We start from the raw sequence: 18,666 nt of genomic DNA on the forward strand, positions 1-18,666 counted from the left end.
AAAGTAACCGCAAGTAGGAAAAACAGAACAGTTAGTACAATAACAGGATGGTTGTGATAGAGCTCTGCTGAAGTTGCAATATAAGCCATATAAGGAAAGTTATCAATTATGCTTTGCAGAATTAGCAATGTAAGTACCAAATAAGGATGTATTGGATGTATTGCTGAGTGACGCTTTGCGGTTTTAATCTTTAAAAGCTTGGTAAAATTTGTAAAGGCCAGAGCAGCTGACCTTCTGCATAGGGAACCACTTTTCTTCCTGTGTGCACACTTGTAATCGATAAAAGAGCCTTGGGCTGTCTGATCTAAAATCAACAGTGTGGTCGATTTTCTGAAACAGTGGTATTACAATGTACTGGAAACATGGGATGAGCAGTACTGGGTCCAGAATGTCACATGAAGACACCCACATTCCTGGAGCAGTGTGAGGACTTTGTCCTGGCGCTTACAAGCAAAGCAGGCAGGTAAGAGACCCAGTGCATACCAGAAGCATGTTGCTATCATCCTATGGAAGCTGGTAACCCCAGCCTGCTATAAAGCTGTTGGCAATCCGTTTGGGGTTGGGAGGGAAAAACTTTTATATACGGCGCAGTAGTCCTCGAGAGTTGGAAGGCAACTCATGCCGTACTGTCCCTCAGGCTGGCCAGAATTAGCAATATTAATTAAATAACTTCAGGGCTTACATGCATCAGCTTCCCAAAATGTGCAAGTATGATTGATGGGACACTGTAATGGAGTTCCCCCTAGTGTTCCCAGATCTAGATACGAGCAGGTAAGTAGCTCTCACAGCACTGGGTGCTCCCTTATGCTTTCTGATCACTCTGTGATAGTCTCTCTCCTGGTAACTTGGCCCTCCACTAGGTCCCTATTTAGTCCATTCCTTCTGGGGATATTAAGTACAAGAGGACCACTGTCCAAATGCTTTCTCCAGATGGGGTCCAGCCCCAATTTGGGCTCTGTGCCACTGTATCAGTGGATGGCAAGGGAACCCAGGCCCACCCGTTATACTGAGTTCTGGCCCATGGATTCTATAATCAGACATAAAAGTCTGCTGGGTCCCTGTCCCTGTTGCTGTTTCTTAAGGCTCCTTCCCATCCAGCTCCTCTCTCTTTTCCCTTGCCTATTTCTGGGTTTACCACATGAGCCTAATCTACACCCTATGGCTCCGTCACCCCGATAGTTTCTTCCTAGACTTACTCCAGACCAGATCTCAGGGCTTACTCTCCACTAGGACTTCCTCCTTGTCCATGAAGTCTCCTTCATCCCAGGGAGTGACTGCAGCCTCCTTCCCCTGCAATTTTCTCCTTCTTTATGGTGTAGCAGAGTCATAGTATGAGTCTATAAGAACAGCCATACTGTGTCAGACCAAAGGTCCATCTAGCCCGGTATCCTGTCTTCCAACAGTGGCCAATGCCACGTGCTTCAGAGGGAATGAACAGAACAGGTAATCAAGTGATCCATTCCCTGTCGTTCATTCCCAGTTTCTGGCAAACAGATGTTATGGACACCATCCCTGCCAATAGCCATTGATGGGCCTATCCTCCATGAATGTATCTAGTTCTTTTTTGAACTCTGTTATAGTCTTAGTCTTCGCAACCTCCTCTGGCAAGGAGTTCCACAGCTTGACTTGTGTTGTGTGAAGAAATATTTCCTTTACTTTGTTTTAAACCTGCTGCCTATTAATGCAATATGGTGACCCCTAGATCTCGTGTTATGAGAAGGAGTAAATAACACTTCTTTACTTTCTTTCTCCACACCAGTCATGATTTTTTAGAACTCTATCATATACCCCCTTAGTCATCTTTTTTCAAAGCCGAAAAGTCCCTTATTAATCTCCTCATATGGCAGCCGTTCCATACCCCTAATAATTTTTGTTTCCCTTTTCTGAACATTTTCCAATTCTAATATATCTTTTTTGAGATGAGGTGACCACATCTGCACACAATATTCAAGATGTGGGTGTACCATGGATTTATAAAGGTAATATATTTTCTGTCTTATTTTCTATCCCTTTCTTAATGATTCCCAACACTGTTAGCATTTTTGACTGCCACTGCACGTTGAGTGGATGTTTTCAGAGAACTATCCACAATGACTCCAAGATCTCTTTCTTGAGTGGTAACAGCTAATTTAGATCAACATTTTATATGTATAGTTGGGATTATGTTTTCGAATGTTTTCCATTACATTACATTTATCAACATTGAATTTCATCTGCCACTTTTTTTTGACCAGTCAACCAGTTTTGTGAGATCCCTTTGGAAGTCCAAAGCAGACTGTGAAGAATTAACCATCTTGAGTAGTTTTGTATCATCTGCAAATTTTTCCACCTCACTGTTTACTCCTTTTTCCAGATCATTTATTTTGAATATGTTGAATAATGGGTCCCAGTACAGACCCCTGGGGGACACCACTATTTACCTTATAACAGCTAGATGCTGGAATTCATGATATATAGATACAGTCTCGCTCTTTTCCCAGTATTTTTTTAAATGTATTTGTGGTGGGATCCCCGGGGTCCAGCCTAGGACTTTGGGACCACTGTGCCCCCTGAACTCTCTCCAGCCTGGGCTGCATCTCAGTGCCTTGCTAGTGTCCAGCAGCAAACCCCTCCAGGTGCTGTGATCATTCAGCACAACAGCATGTGGAGCCCCACATACCCAGCTAGATTGCATGAATTCTCCCAGAGCCACTCATGAATCACACAGAGAAAGGCACCAGAGCCAATTCCCCCCAGCTCCCAGCACTGCTCCTCAGGAATATACAGTCTTGCACTGCTCAAGACAATCAATGCAGATTTATTAATTGGTTCACCACTTCATCAACGGAAAGTGGATATATACCAGCCTTTGCAAAATCCTGAGCAGATTTGCCACACACTTCATACAAACTCACTGGTCAATATAAACAGTAAAAGAAGTTTAATGACTACAAACTATAGATTTTAAGTGATATTAAGAGATAGGCAAAAAAAGTCAGAGTTAGTTACCAAAAGAAAAGAAAACATAAGCATGTAGTCTAAACTCTCAATCCTATTAGACTGGGCAACACCTAGATTAAGTAGCTTTCCTCACCCCAATGGATATTGCAGTCCATAGTATACAGATTTCACCCTTGAAATCTGGGCCAGTCCCCTCACCTGGAGTCTTCAGAATGTCCCTGTTGCTTGTAGTGTAGGTGGGTGAAGTAGAAAGGCTCAGCGTGTGGCCCACTGTGTCTGCTTTATACCCTCACTCCATGTGCTTTGAAAACAGGTCCAGGTATGTCTGGGTGGGCATTGCTAAGTCTCCAGACAAGGTTGAGCAATTCCCCTGGTGTGGCCTCATGTAGGTGAGTCATTGAATTGTAAGAGCAGCGAAGAGTCCTGTGGCACTTTATAGACTAACAGACGTATTGGAGCATGAGCTTTCGTGGGTGAATACCCACTTCATGAATTGTAGCTCCCTTGCTGGACAATGGTTGTTGATGGGTTGTTTCATACCCCACCCAGGCATTATTTACTTTCCTTGCTGTTGCCTCTGGGGAGTGAATATCTGGCTGATTTCCCAACTTACAGCATGTTTTAGTGAAAACTATACAACACAATTCTCATAACTTCATATGCACTAAATGATACACATACATGGACAGAGAAATGACTTTCATCAGATCATAACCTTTCCCCCGATACCTCACAATCATATATAAAAATGAGGAATATGGGGGTTCCAGGACGCTCCCCCAAGGTATAGAATGTCACAGTATTATTGCTTCCTTAATGATGTCTCATTTTCTTGATGCTCTTGGCAGGTACTTTTGTGTAAACATTGTCATTTTTAGATGATTGAGTTTGTCAGACAAAATTCCTCTCTCAGTGTTGCTCTCTTTACTTTCCTAGAGGATGGGATCAACCATTTCTTTGACCTTACATGTCTCACCCAGCCCATCTTTGTGCTAATTAATTAAGTTAATTACTATTTAAGCCACAGTGTCCAGTACCTCACTTTCTCTCTCTGGTTCTTGCAGCGTGTCAGCATTATTTTTATTCTAGGGGATATGTCATGAAGTCTTTTCCCCTTTGTTTCTTTTGTCCATATTTCCTGTCACTCCTCTCTTAGTTCATCTTAATTAGGCTTTTAAACTCCAGTTTACTTAGGAGAATCTCTATAATTTTTTTTCACTTTGTACACCATTTTTTGCTAGTTTGTCTGCCACTTTATTTCCTGCTATCTCAACATGCTATTTTAATGTTTCCTTCCATCGGTGCCAGTTATGTTGTTAGTAACAATCTTTCATTCTCTATATAATTTCTGCTATCTGAATTCCAGTGTTATTGCCAGTAAGTCCTGATAATGAATCTGTCAAGATGACAACTGAGGTAGGTCACACATCCAGTATCCACTACAATGCCAGCGTCATCCTGGCTAGCTCAGCCATCAGAATGGCTACAAAAATGGATAGTCTAATTGATTTCTTCATTCCAAGTACTGGGATGCAGAATGTTGTCCCTACTCATCTCTAGACCCATCTGTAAATATTTGACAATGCTTACCCAATTGATCACATGTAAATCAATTTGCTCTGTTTAATACATTCAGCTCTTCTTTTCCCCTTTTAATTTCATTGTTTAGTTCCACATTTATATTAAGGGGTGATTTTCTACCTATCATGCATTTTTCCATGGCAGAATACGCTAATCTCTTTTAACTCTTTCTGGATTCCCAGCATTCTTCATATATTTGTTTAGCATTTCCATCTTCCCTGTTTCTTATGACTTTTGCGCAAAAGGTTTAATCCACCAATTTCATTCTTAAAGCTGCACGCATTTCACCAGGAGCTACCTATGTTACACGCAAAGGGATTATGATGAAGACACCACATGCAGGTCATAATGGGTGGTTCCAGAAATACTTTTAAGTAGATCAATTTTACTTTTACATTTGTCTACAATATTTTCAATGCGATCCTTCCCTGTTAGCTTGCTAAAAACACCACAGCCAGGAATCAGTAGCTTTTAACCATACCTATTTGCTGTCCATAAAGAGACAGTTTACAATCTCTTTTAATTTTCCTTTTAGTGAATATAATTTCTTTAGTTTTGACAATTGAAGATGTAAAGCCCCACATTTCCCCATTCCACGCTTTCCCTAAGTGCTTCATGAATTTGCTTCTCAGATATTTCCTGTTCTCAGCCCATATAGCATAGCCATCTGCAAACGAAATGCCTATTCCTTCACTCAACTTTTTGGGACATTATCATTACATTGAGTAAGGTGAGTGGGGCTGACAGCACTGTGGAGTGTCATTTGTGATTGGATATATGACAGTGTAGACTTTCCCTACTCTGACTTGCAAAGTACTTTTAGTTAAGAAATCCTTTATCCATCTATACATTCTGTCTTTTATGCCCATGGATGCTATTCCACGCAATTAGCCCTCTCTCCATAACATATTGTATACTTCTTTCAGTATCTAGAAAAGTTACTACCACTGATTCTTTATTTCTCATGTTTTATTGCTATCACTACTCTTACTATATCACCAGCTGTACTTCTTCCCCTCCAGAGACAACGTGCAAAGTATATCCTAAGTCCATTTCGATCTAGACATGTTATTTTTTCAATCACTAGATTTTCCATGACTTTACCCAAACATGATGTAAAGAATATTGGCCTGTACATACCATGCATAAGGGACTGAGGCATAGGCAGTCTTGCCTAGCAGTCACAGCAGGGCTAAAATCTGTTCACCAGGGACAGGAGTCATCAGGCAGGAGTTGGAGGAATTGCAAGATCAGGTCCTGTAAACAAAAGTCAGGCTGGGGTGAAAGACCAGAGGTAATACCAGGTTAGACTCAAGAAGCAGGAATCAGGGTCAGTGTCAGGTTGGAGTTAGAGATCAGGAAACAAGGCAAAGCCTGGCATTGCAGCAAGCCAAAAACTGCATAGCTACCCAAACAACTTCCTGGGGCATCTCCTGGAGTTAAGTAGGTGGCACTTGGCCAATCAGAGGGTCACAGGGTACTGTTGCTTTGAGTCTCTTGGGCAGTACTTCCTGTGGTGCATACTCTCCACACTGCTCTCAGGTTGTATAGTACAGGACCTTCTGGTGGCAGTGTGGGACTATCAGGTGCCTTAGGCTCTATAAAACTGGGTTCTATTCCCCAGGTCTTTATATCAGGTCTTGTGCCCAGCTTACATGGGATGACAGCTGGGTCTTTCTACTTCATTGATAGCTCACATCTTTTCCATACACTGTTGTACAGTTTTAGCAGTATTTTCAAATACCGTTCATCGAGGTGTTCTAGCATTTCATTATATATGACATTCATGCCTGATACAGAATTTTTGCTTTTAGCCATAGCATTTGGAAGTTCTCTCATACAGAAGTTTTCATTTAATATCATCCTCATCTTCCTCTCATCTCTTCTAGTCCTCATGCTTCTCTTTAAGTTTTTTTTTCCTCACACAAACTTCTATATTCTGATTTTCACCACTATAAACATTGTAGAATATTTCTGCTAGGTCTTTCATTTTTTATTCATTAGAGCTTTTTAATGAATAAAAAGCCTTCTACAATGAGGCCTGGCATAGAATTACAATTGCTCCATATTCCATTCATTGTCTTAGTCTGCCTATATACCTCCAATGTGTTAGTATTTTTATTTTCCCACAGTGCTTTCTCCAGTTCCCCCCCCTTTTAAAAACCCTTTTGTGCAATTACTTTGTTTCTTTTATATTTAATCAAGTCCTCACTATTCATTGTATTTTTTTTTTGCTTTTTTATATTCCCTATTCTTTTCTTTAATTGCTGTTTTATATTTCTTATTCATGGTTTCTACGACTAGGGTGACTTGATATCTGATGCATAGTTAACTTTGTTGTCATCATGATTCCCTTAGATATTTTGCTACCAAACCCCTCATTGTCATCACTCATTCATTTTAAATAGCTCTCTATTTGCTTTATATATATATTCCGAGTAGTGGACCATCCTCCATCCTCAATATTGCCTTTACCTTGATATACTGTAAGTACAGGGAGGTGATCACTTCCCATTCCCTCCTCTTTCTCGACTTCCCAGCTGCACGCATTTGCTATACTATTTTACACAATTTCCAGGTCTAAACAGGAGAGAGATTCATTGGCTATATTAAAATTAGGGTGTGAGAATCATCATTCAGCATTACTAAATTATTTTCATCAGTGAATTGTTCTAGACATTTGTAGTTCTTATCATTTTTTCCACTTCCCCACAATCTGTCATGGCTGTTTAGGTATTCGCATATAATATATGGACCTGCTACATCTTCAACTATTGCTGTCAAATCCTTAATCTCCAGTTTTCCAGAGGGTTTGTACACATTATATATTCTGAAAGTTGAAGATTTATTTCACATTGGAATCTCAGTAGCATTATACCCTATATTTAGTTTCTTCAATTTCAAGATAATTTAGGTTTTCCTTAATGAATGTACAAACTCAGCCTCCCCTTCCTATATCTTTGTCTTGTTTATTATAGATGCGATATCCTGAGATTGCAGTGTTGTTTCTGTGATTTTCTAGGCACATAAAAGTCAGGCATTGGGATGTTTGCTCAATGTCACAACACCTAAGTACCCTTCTGTGAATTTAGACCTAGATCACATCATAGAGCCTTGAGGCACTAAGTTGTCTCTAATCAACTCTGGTGTAGCTGTACATTCAGCATTTTTATGAAGCATATTGCAAGAAAGATAGTGACACAAATGATCAAGGGGCTATTTATGAAGACAGATTTTTTTTAAGTAATTATTTATTAGTGATAAGTATGTGAAGAGCGTAAACGCCAATGACAGAAAAGAAATATCTATTGTGGTACGAGTGAATAGGCTGAATATTTGGAAAAACTTCCTGCCAGTGAGCTATATTAGGCTATGGAAATAGAGCCGCATCACTTGGGGGTTAGGGCAATATGGTACCCTATAGCAACATTTTAGGTCAATTCTAAAACAATGCTTGATGGTGATCTTTTAATGAAAACTCCTATTCTCTATAAGACAATCCAGATTTTGAGATGATAGCAAATAAATGAGGGATTTTATTTTATTTTTAAAAGTTTTTAAATTGTCATTTTACAAATTGTATTAATTAGAAAAGTTATACATATTGCTATGCATCGTAATATGACACAATACTAGGGTGTTTTCCTTTTTTAGTTCTAGTTTTTGCATTTTCTTTGTCTTTGGAAAGGCAATAACACGTACTAAACTGTAGCAACTCTCTTTAACCCAACTATACAAAAAACTTTTATTTTCCGGTTTTAGTACATATAAAACCATAGAGAATATACTCTTTTTTGTGGTGTAAGATCACTGTATTACTCAAGCTTTTAATTTTTTCTTCATGTGGAACATGGAAATGGCATGAACATAGTATTTTGTAGTTAGAAAGGAAGTGATATGATATTGCCACTGTCTTGACTTTGTTTTTCTTTCTTTCCTTTTTAGATTCTTTAGAGCTTGATTCACATAAGATAATAGTCCTACTGTATATGTATAACTCAGAAATGTGGAAACAATGATACAAGGTGAGTGAAACTTCCTGCTGTTCACCATGTAACACAAAACTAAAGAACAACATAAAAGATAAAATGTAATGCAGATGACATTGAAAATATATAGTCAGAGCTGATTCATCCATGTAACCTTCATTTGTATGAAATTTCAAAAGCTTGACGTGACTAAAAGGGCAAAGGATATCCTGAAGATGCTGGGGAATTTCCACTTATTGTAGATCACATGGAAATCAATAACATGAGTGAAAGGAGATCAGAGAGATACAAGGGCAACTGCAGAAACTTGGGAAAAGAACTGAAGATGGGTTTACTGCAAAGGATTTTCTGATATATCTTTTTGTTGCCCACCACAAGTCAAGAAAAGAGAAATTGCAATTTTCTGTACACCTTCCTGGTGCAATCCACAAGTTAAGAAAAGAGAAATCTGGATCTCAGCTGATGTACATACTAGGGGGTACAGAGTGATGGGATTTGTCTTCGTGGAGCATTATATTGTGATGAGAGATGGTGAGGTGACATTTTTCCTTACATGGACTCTTTAGATACAAACCTGGCTTCAAAATTGTCAGCCCTTTTAGGAGAGATTTACATTAGGCAACATAACCAGGGGTTAAAAATGGAGCTTTCATTTAAATTAATAATTATGACATATAATTCCTATGTAAAGCAATTATGGTGTTTGCAAGAAGAGATAAAATATAAGACAAAAAGTATCAATGTATTTAAGTGCCTAGACATAATATATAAATATGGTGAGTTGGCTACAAATGATATCAGACATCATATATGACATGCAGCAGGGGTGAAAGTAGGCTAGTATGAGCCAGTACGGCATATTGGTAAGAAGTGGCCACCGGTACCAGCCTGTATGCAGCGCTTTAATGTTGCTGACACTTCCTCCTCCACACACACACATCGGTGCCCCCACCATTAATGGCCCCACCGCAGGGCCACCGGGGAGGGATGGGGTAAAAGGGGCAGCTGTCCTAAGGGCCAGCAATTTAAAAGGGCCCGGGTCTCCTGGCTGCCGTACCATGGCAGCAGATGGAGCCCCAGACCCTTTTAAATTGCCAATGGAGCCCCAGGAGGCACAGGCCAGGCAGTGCAGCTGGGCTGGCTTGAGAAGGCTGACCAGCCACTGCACTGCCTTCTGCCTGAGGCCTCACTGCTTCTTTAGAGGGGAGGGATAGCTCAGTGTTTTGAACATTGGCCTGCTGAATCCAGGGCTGTGAGTTCAATCCTTGAGGGGGCCACTTAGGGATCTGAGGCAAAAATCAGTATTTGGCCCTGCTAGTGAAGGCAGGGGGGCTGGATTCAATGACCTTCCCTTCCAGTTCTAAGAGATAGGTATATCTCCAGTTATCATTATTTTTTTGCCTGTGGGTCTGGAGCTGGGCCCCTGTACCAGTAAGTCATCTGTGTTCCTTTCACTCCTGGACAATTTCTATAGGAAGCCAGAAAGGGAATAAGAGAGACAGGGTAGAGTGTCACTGTGCTAAACCAATGAGACAGTTATAATCTCACAGTGAAATACTTGGGTGATATATAAACACGGAGGTCTAAGTAACCAAAGGGGAGATGGGGAACCTGCAGTAGACACCTGATATAGATCATTAAGACTAAAAGAGAAATGGAATGAATAATCCAGCTACTGAAGATTCCAGAATTCCGGGAAATTGAATGCATTGGTGACACAAACTACCTAGACATCTATTCTGGCTACATAAAGCATTGTTCTATATGTATTACTGTAGATCTAGATATAGATGATTTGACATTCTGCTATGTGACAAACTAAACTAAAACTCAGACACATTCCTAGGTTATGAAGAGGACAACATTTTGGTCCAGAATGTACATAAATACAACCAGAGAAGACTTCATCCTGGATTACAGCTATTCAGAGTTTGGGCAGTGAAAAGTTTTTCCATGAACATTAATTTTAATTCCTAATATCTATTAAGCTCAGTTGTGTTCATCTCCCATTTTATTCATCAGTGGAGAATACTCATGTTTACATAAATGTTAGGGGAATGTCTGCTCTTCATATTATAGTCCATATTTGCATGCAAATGGACATATTCACACACGAGCAAAAGCACACCACAGTTTATTTTCCTTAAAAAAAGTCCAGTCATCCGATCAGATAACAGAAACAATACCATGTGACTTACATGACGACTCGCATGTCATGACTAATAAATTCTAATAGGCTGAAAACTACCCATCTATACCATTTAGCGAATACTTACTTGCAAAGGAAGAGCACAGTGGCAGGAATAAAGACCAGATCATGAATGTTTTCCAAATGGAAAAAACCAAAGCAGCCCCATTAATAAATGAAGGCAATAAAACCCAATATTTTGTTTTAATGAACTGTTGTATTTTTCTTTTCTTGGTCTTCTGCTGTTTCATCACACACCTTTTTCTGGAGCAGAGGTTTAAATAAAAGCTGGCCATACACATTAGGGCTGTCTGATAAAATCACATTCGGGGGCAGAAACCTCAAATCCTTCATTAGCAGGGTCATAAACTACAAATGCCATTTGATTAGGATATGATTAAAGGAATTTATTAACAGATGTGCATTCAGCAACACTGTTTCATTGGCAGCTTTATGAGATTCTTTCCGGGGATGACAGGTGTGGCCTTCCAGTTCCTTTGTACAGAAAATGCTGAATAGAGTTTATGCAGTGTATAATGATTTAATTCAAGTCCCCATCAATTGCTAGAAAAGAAAGAAGCTTTTACATATTAATTGAAGCCAAATATTAGAAATTAGACAGAGCAAAAGAAAGTATCATTGATCAGAGGAGAGATCAATTTAATAGGACACAGTCACATCAGACATGTATTTTGTCAGGATATGTCAGAATTTTGTAAAATTTGGCAAATGGAAACCTTTTGAAGTTGTTTGTTTGTCGTTTTCCATTCATGGGACAGTCAACTCTAGTCATTTAGGCCTCAACTGGCAAAAGAAAGAAGATCTTTTTGGTTTATTGATCTGATACAAAATTGTGATTACAAATTGAAAACACAGAGTGAATAAACGAAGGAAAATTGGGAACTTGTGTGGTTAGGTATTTTTAACTGCTGTGTCTGGCTGTTCTGTATTTAACAGAGACTGCAAAATTCTAGACATCTCTATTCTGGGCCTCGTTATCATTGATTAAAATTTGCCATACAGTCTAGTTTACAGAGCAATTAAAATGTTCTTTTCTGCCTCTAATCTCATTTTCCATATGTTCTGTGTTCTAGATATATATTCTGCACTAATAATATTTTCTGTAACAAGTTTCTGATAGCTGCATTGAAACTTTTTCCATTTAAAATATGTGGCAGTCAAGATGAAGGTATCCAAGAACTTTTGTTCTGCAGCAAACTGAGATTCTTCAAATGCTTGTGAGAAGAAATGAAAGCTGTGAGTTACATTAATGTGAAGAGAATGTTTTACTTATGTTTAGGTGCACATAACAAAGAATGTCACTATTGCACTGCTGGCAAAAAAATATCTGGACTTGGAAATAAATAAAAGACAAACACTATTGCATAAATAAATATATAGATTATCTTTTAAAGATACAGAAATTTGAAGCCAAAACATCCTCTGAAACAACATTAACATGGATTTATCTTTGAAATGTGTATTAATTTCCTATAAGGAGACCTAGAATTATACTGCTATGATAGGTGTCAACAGGTCACACTGTTATACATAATCTTCCAAGTTCAAACTTCTTTTTCTTAGCATATGAGCAAATGTTCAGCCTTGGGAAGATATGCTGTACTGTTGTTAGCTTTTGTTATGCAAGGTTCTGTGTAGAAGCAATGGACCTTGAAAAGGGAGATGTGAAAGCAGCAGAAGAATTTGCTATTTGCCTTGGTCTCTGATTAGAATAATTTCTTGAGGCAGAGTTGCTGCCTGGGAACTAAGCATTAGAGTTAAGATGAGTTTCCTGAAAAGAGGGATTTCCCTGCAAGCTGTTTGACCATTTCTGTTCCAGGATTGGTGTAGATGCGTAAGTAAGAAGTTATATTTAGGATACACCCAGACTCCATGCCAAATTTCTCCTCCACTGCAAGATTGACCTGAAAGGCCTCAGACATCTTCTACTATTCAGTAGTGGGACAACAGTGGTGACAGAATGAGACGCTGGTGTTGGAAGAAAGGACAAGAATATCAACGTATTGTACAGTGTATAGCAGTGAGATAAAATCAGGTAAGTAGACAGGACCTAAATTATGAAGGTCTTGAAGGTAAGAGCCAGAAATCTGCGTGTGATGCAGTGCAGAAGGAGCAGAGAGTGGAGGGATTCAAAGTGTGCATGGGGAGGAGGGAGGAGTGACATGTTAGATATGATGAAGATGATTTTGACAGTACCATTCTGAATAGACTTGAGAAGGACAAGTTCTCAGTAGTCTAGACCAGAGAGAAAAAGGTTGCAGTAGACAGGACAGCCCATATTAAGGCATGATATGAAGTAGCACTGCCCTGGCTGGGAGCAATGGAAGGCTATCTGTAGCACATGTATTTGAAGCTTCCAGGTACACGAAGATTCATGCCACACCTCTTTGTGGGGTGCAATTTATTGAACTGTGTACAGCTAGGTGTTTCAGCTGGTCAGAGCATTGAGTGGAAAGCCATGCCCTTTCTTCTTCCCAAACAGTCCCACCCATTTGGGGATTCCTTGGGGAACAGGGATAGAGCAGTCCATGCACTTTAGCCGAGATCAGAGGGAAGATCCCACACTCAGCTGGGCATACAAGCAGCTAGCCACAATCAATGGAGAGGCAACCAACCCCAACAAGCAAACTGGCCCCGGTTTGAGCTAACTAATGACTGTCTCCATCACATTGACCGGGACCCCCAAACCCAAGAAACCCTGTTGGTGCCCTGGTGTCATCGCTGTGCTGTTTTGAAACTAATCAGCGATGTCCCCGCTGCAGGGCACCTGGGATGCAAGAATACTCTGGCCTGAGTCCTGACACAGTTTTTTCTGGTCCGGGGTGCATCAGGACATCAAGAATTATTGTAACTCGTGCCTGGAATGGCTGCTAGCAGCCTCATGGGAGGTACCGAAGGCTCCTCAGTCCTCTTGCCACTACAATACATAGGTCTAAGTTTACATCAACTGGAATAAAGTTTTATGTCCCTGAAAACAGGTTTACCAAGGAATTGCAAGTACAGATTCAGCTGCAAGTTAATACATAAATGGCAACTAAGTTCAATGAGACTAGTCATGTGAGTAAAGTTACTCATGCGCATAAGTGTTTCCAGGGCTGGGGCATTAAGTCAAGTAGCACCACTTTTAAGTCCAGCATGCCTGCTGAAAGTGATAGTAATGTGTATGCCACTTCCAAAGCCTCCTCCTGAAGTGTGTCACTTTGAAACTTCAGTGAAGGACAACATGGGAAGTACTGATAAAGCTAAGAAGTGTTTTTCTTCCCGCTTCCCCCCACCCCCCACCTCCCACCATAAAGATGCTAGAGTTAATTTGTTGCAGTTTTGTCTGCACAAGGCCTATTATATGGGCTATAATTTCAAGGGATGGAGCCTGTGAACTCCCAGGTCACTTGTAAACTGATCACTCCCCAGCCTCTCCTCCTTGTGCTTTTAAGTGTTTTGAGCCTGGTAAATTGAAACCTGAAGAAACACAGAGCTATGATCTCTGGGACCTCTAGAGCAAACCTGGACTTTTGCTGATTTGCTCTAGGAAGTAACTGCTTACTTACCCTATAATTAACACCGCAGAGCTGATCCTGGGAAGATAAAATATGGGAGGTCAGACACAGGATCAAGAAGAGAAGGGTTCCATTAAAAGTGCAACATTTGGGGCCTTAGTCGCCTCTCATTTACACCCATGTAAGTCAGAAGGGATTCCACTAAATCAGTTGTGTTACTCTAGCGTAAAACCTGTCAGTGGAAAATAAGATCTTTAGTGTCTATTCTTGCAGATTTTCTCTAATGCTCTTTAGTAACTTAAACAATTAACATCACTTGTTCGCGATATTTATAATAGTACTTTCACTCTTTCATTTTGTAGTGGAGAGTGCATCAGCATTCAGGACCTAAATGTTTATTCCAGTTGATTGGTTTATATTAGCCACATAGCTAATTGCCGTAATCTTGATGAAAATGAGTAAATATTACTACATCAGCTCAGCATAAATAATATGCTTACTACGTTAATTACAGCTTGGTGCTTGGATAATTAAAAACATGCTTTCTTGTACAAAAAACAAAGGTCCAACTCCTCAGCTCATTGAAACCAGTATAGCTGCACTGAAGTCTATGTGACCCTCATTTGGACTTTGACAGGTTGATTTCAATAGCGCTCCACTGATTTTCATCAGCTGAGGACCCAGCACAATTAGTAAGAGAATCAGGAATATGTCTCTATACTTCAAGTAATAATTGTGGCAGTTGAACAATAGGAATTACCTGTGGTATAGCATGCTTCCTGATATTCCTCTCACATCTCCAGTTTTAGTCCTACATTTCTCACTGCTCCACACAAATTTGCTTTCTTCACATTTTTACTGTTAAAAACTATTGACCTCAGAAATAAAGAATCATGAATCTGAGGCGACAGAAAGACTTATTAAAGAATTAAAGGAATAGATCCAATAGTATTTTAATTAATAATTTCTGAGTGTCCCTCAGTTTGGGTATTTGTCACATACTCCATCCCACATTTGGACTTTGGGATGGCATCCTGATTACATTTTCCTAATAAAGCTTGCTGTTCACTTTCAATGAAGCAGTAGCTGAAGAATAAACCTTTCTTTTGAAAAAGGATCAGCGTCCTTGAGCCTATCTAAAATCAAAAAATGAAATAGTTCAGCTAAACTTCTGAATATAAATCAAACCTGAAATAGGAGAATGAGCCAACTGGCTGATTTCCTAGCCAGACTATATGACTATCTATTAGTCTGTCCTTTTGGTTTTAATAGCTTGAAATGGGATTCAAATATTACAATAGCAAATTGGACATGAGTCTGCAATGTAATTTGGCTGCCAAAATTCAGATTCAAATAAAAGCATCATATTACAAATTAGGGAAGTAATGGTCCCTTTCTATATATCTCTGATGCCACCACAGAGGGAATATTGCATTAATTTCTGGGTACCATGTTCCCCCAAAATATTGACAAATGGAAGGAATGGTAGAGAAGAGCAATAGAAATGACCAGACAGCTGGAGTGATGACTTAGGAGGAAAGAGTAAAAAAATCTAAGTATGTATAAATCAGCGGATGACTAAAAGAGGTGGTAGAATATGATAATAGTGTAACACTGGCCACGTGTGTCTATGACCCCCTGTGTGGCTGATCACAGAAGGCAGCTGTCAAGTAATTTATGTAGCCCTTTATAGTGGCACTTCCACTACTTCCTCAGTGGGAGACTATCCCACGGTCCAATGATGCTGCATGATTTGTGGCACATTACATAAAGTTATGCAAGACAAAGTATTAAATTGGAGTGAAAGAAGAATCAGACTGGCTGAGGAACCCAAGCTGAGTATATATATTTCAGTATGACTAAATCAATACAAATGACTTAGATGCATCTTATGTCAGGAAAACAATTTTGATAGTTAAACAAAATATTTCCTCTCACCAACCTAGCCCTTGCTCTGGAAACTAGCCCATTATGAAAGCCTGCTGAAATTGATGCACAGATCTCTCTCCCTGACCTCCCATACTGCTGTCAGCCTCATGACTGATGTCTCTTTCATTTCAGCAGGATGGTTGTTGCTATTAGAAGGAGGCTTTGTAAGGCCCATATTTTGATAAAATCTTTAACCTCAACTACAGTTAACTTTTTATACCGTATCATTAGGCTTGGCAGAATTTGATTTTTTTAATATAATTTCAATGGGTAATATTGATGTTTATTTTAGGTCTTTATCTGTTTAAATTTTGACAGTTGTGGGCTATTATGGCGGATCAGGTTATGTAATGACAGTAGACACTGACATTCAAAATGTTAAAACTTTATAAAGTGTTAAATTACAAAATGATCAGCATCACGTCAAAATATACTGAGTGAATATCCTTAAATCATCATATCTGTTTTTTACTATTCATTTGTTACTCCATTTGCAACAAGCCTAATTCAAAAGTCTAAATAAATGAATTTTGTCTCTAACAATTTCTTAAGCAGCATTTTTCTTACTTTACCTATCTGTAAATTTCTATTATGATTGATGGAAATATTTTTTTGTCAGTGTGCATATGGTGACACTGATGTTTACCAACATTTACCAATAAAAATCCAATCCTTCCAAGCCTGTTTCTCAGATGTTCAGAACACTTAGTTGAGCAAAGGACCTGCAGGCATACTCAGTAATGTGATGGAATTAATAAAACTAAAATGTAAACTCTGAGGAAAAATTTCCTAGCGGTGAGTGCTAAAAGACAGTAGAACTGACCCTCCAAGGGAAAGGGTGGAAGCCCACTGTTTGATAGACTTGAAAATTAGACTGGACAAAACACTAGAAATTGTAATGAAAGGAATAATCCCATTTTAGAAATAAACGACAGTAAATAACAGATCATTTCAATTTTAACATCTATGCTTTTATGAGCAAAATGGGTGCAATAGCCTTTTAAGGGCAGCTAAAAGAGAGGAGCAGACTGAACATGTTGCCTGATTCAAATCTTTCTGTTAACAAAACCCTCCACTGTCAAAAACCTGTCAAGGGAGTTCCTGTATTCTAACAGACAGCAATTTAAACATATCACTAACCTCAGAGAATCTAGAAATACCAAAACAAGGGATATTTTTAGCCCATTTAGCTACTTGGGGGTAGTAAGTGTCTGCTCTCATTAAAATCTTACAACTGTTTCTCCCAACTGTCAAAACTGTAAAGCTGTTGACTGATGTAGCTGAGATAACCAGGGCAACAAAATCTCACCGCTTTAGGTGACAGTGGTTTTATGATGACACCACCAGCAGGCTACCTCCACTGTGAAGAAAATTGGGATGCTTTCAAAGTTACCATATCCTTACTATCCAATTTGCAGCCCTGCACCTTGTGTCCTTATTTAACTGTATGCAAATAAGTGCAAAGAGAGTGGAGAGGGCTGTCTTTCTGGGCCTGGTGGCATTTTACACCCACTTTGCACTCATTTGGCTCTGGTGTGAATGACTACATAAATTGCAGGGCAGTGGAGAATAAGGCCCATATTTTTTAATGAAATGGCAGCTGATGCATGGAATCATCAAGATATCCAAGGGAACTGGCTGGTGCTTATTTTGCAGCCATATGGAAACTGATAATAGTGGGGAAGTGGCCACTCACCATGCTCTGAAGTCACTGCAGGAGAGGGTTTAAGGTAAGGATTCCCAAACTATTTGCCAGCAAAACCCTATGTTAATGAACTATTCCCTCCTGGGACCCCAGACAGCATGGAGGATGCCATTTTGTAGAGCAAAATTGCATCCTCTGTGCATCATGATCTTGCATATACAGTGTGTGCAAGGTCACTTTGTGTGGAGCAAAATGGCGTCCTCCACACACTCGAGATCACCGCAACACCATCTGCTGATGAATGGACCCCATATGGGGTTGCAACATATAGTTTGGGGACTGCTGGGTTAAGTCCTCCAGGCCCCCAGAAGAAGATAAAGTAAACAGAAGAGTCTTTTTAGAGGAGTCATCTGGGGAGATGTTTGAGGCAGGAATTTCTTAGGAATGGGCTTTAAGCAAGGTTCTTCCTTACGGTGACAAGAGGCATGGGGTGTGCAGGGCTATCGGAAAGGGTGTTGCATTTTCCCTCATCCTCTACACCTAACTAATCAGGGGAAATTCTGGCAGAGCTAAGAGTGCTCACTCAGCAGTAGCCTGGCGTTTGGACAGCCTTCAATAGAATGTGAACCTGAAAATGTTGGGGCTTAGTTCATACGCTCAAAACTACCATGTCAGACCTTGAAATGTCACAAAACTCTCTCTTTCCTAACTCTGCTCTGCCCTGCCCTAATATAACACTATCATATCCATTAGCCTTAAAGCACTTTACAAAAATTACTGTGCCCTAGCTATATGTTAGTATATCACTATTGCTTTACAGACTGGTCAAATGAGGCAAGGGGAAGTGAAGTGAGAGAGAAGAATAGAACTCCAAAC

General features: G+C 39.6%; 1 long non-coding RNA gene across 1 annotated transcript in view; it reads left to right on the plus strand.

Moving 5' to 3' along the window:
• Positions 1-211: 211 nt before the first annotated feature.
• The window catches only part of LOC115648164, a 31,614-nt gene continuing 13,159 nt past the window's right edge, over positions 212-18,666 (plus strand). Inside the window, exons 1-4 of the long non-coding RNA XR_003999476.1 lie at positions 212-463; positions 8,467-8,546; positions 10,357-11,955; positions 12,539-12,754. This is a non-coding gene — a long non-coding RNA (uncharacterized LOC115648164). The remainder of the gene's footprint in view (positions 464-8,466; positions 8,547-10,356; positions 11,956-12,538; positions 12,755-18,666) is intronic.

Source organism: Gopherus evgoodei, chromosome 3 (genome assembly GCF_007399415.2).
Source record: "Gopherus evgoodei ecotype Sinaloan lineage chromosome 3, rGopEvg1_v1.p, whole genome shotgun sequence".
Lineage (NCBI taxonomy): Eukaryota > Metazoa > Chordata > Testudines > Testudinidae > Gopherus > Gopherus evgoodei.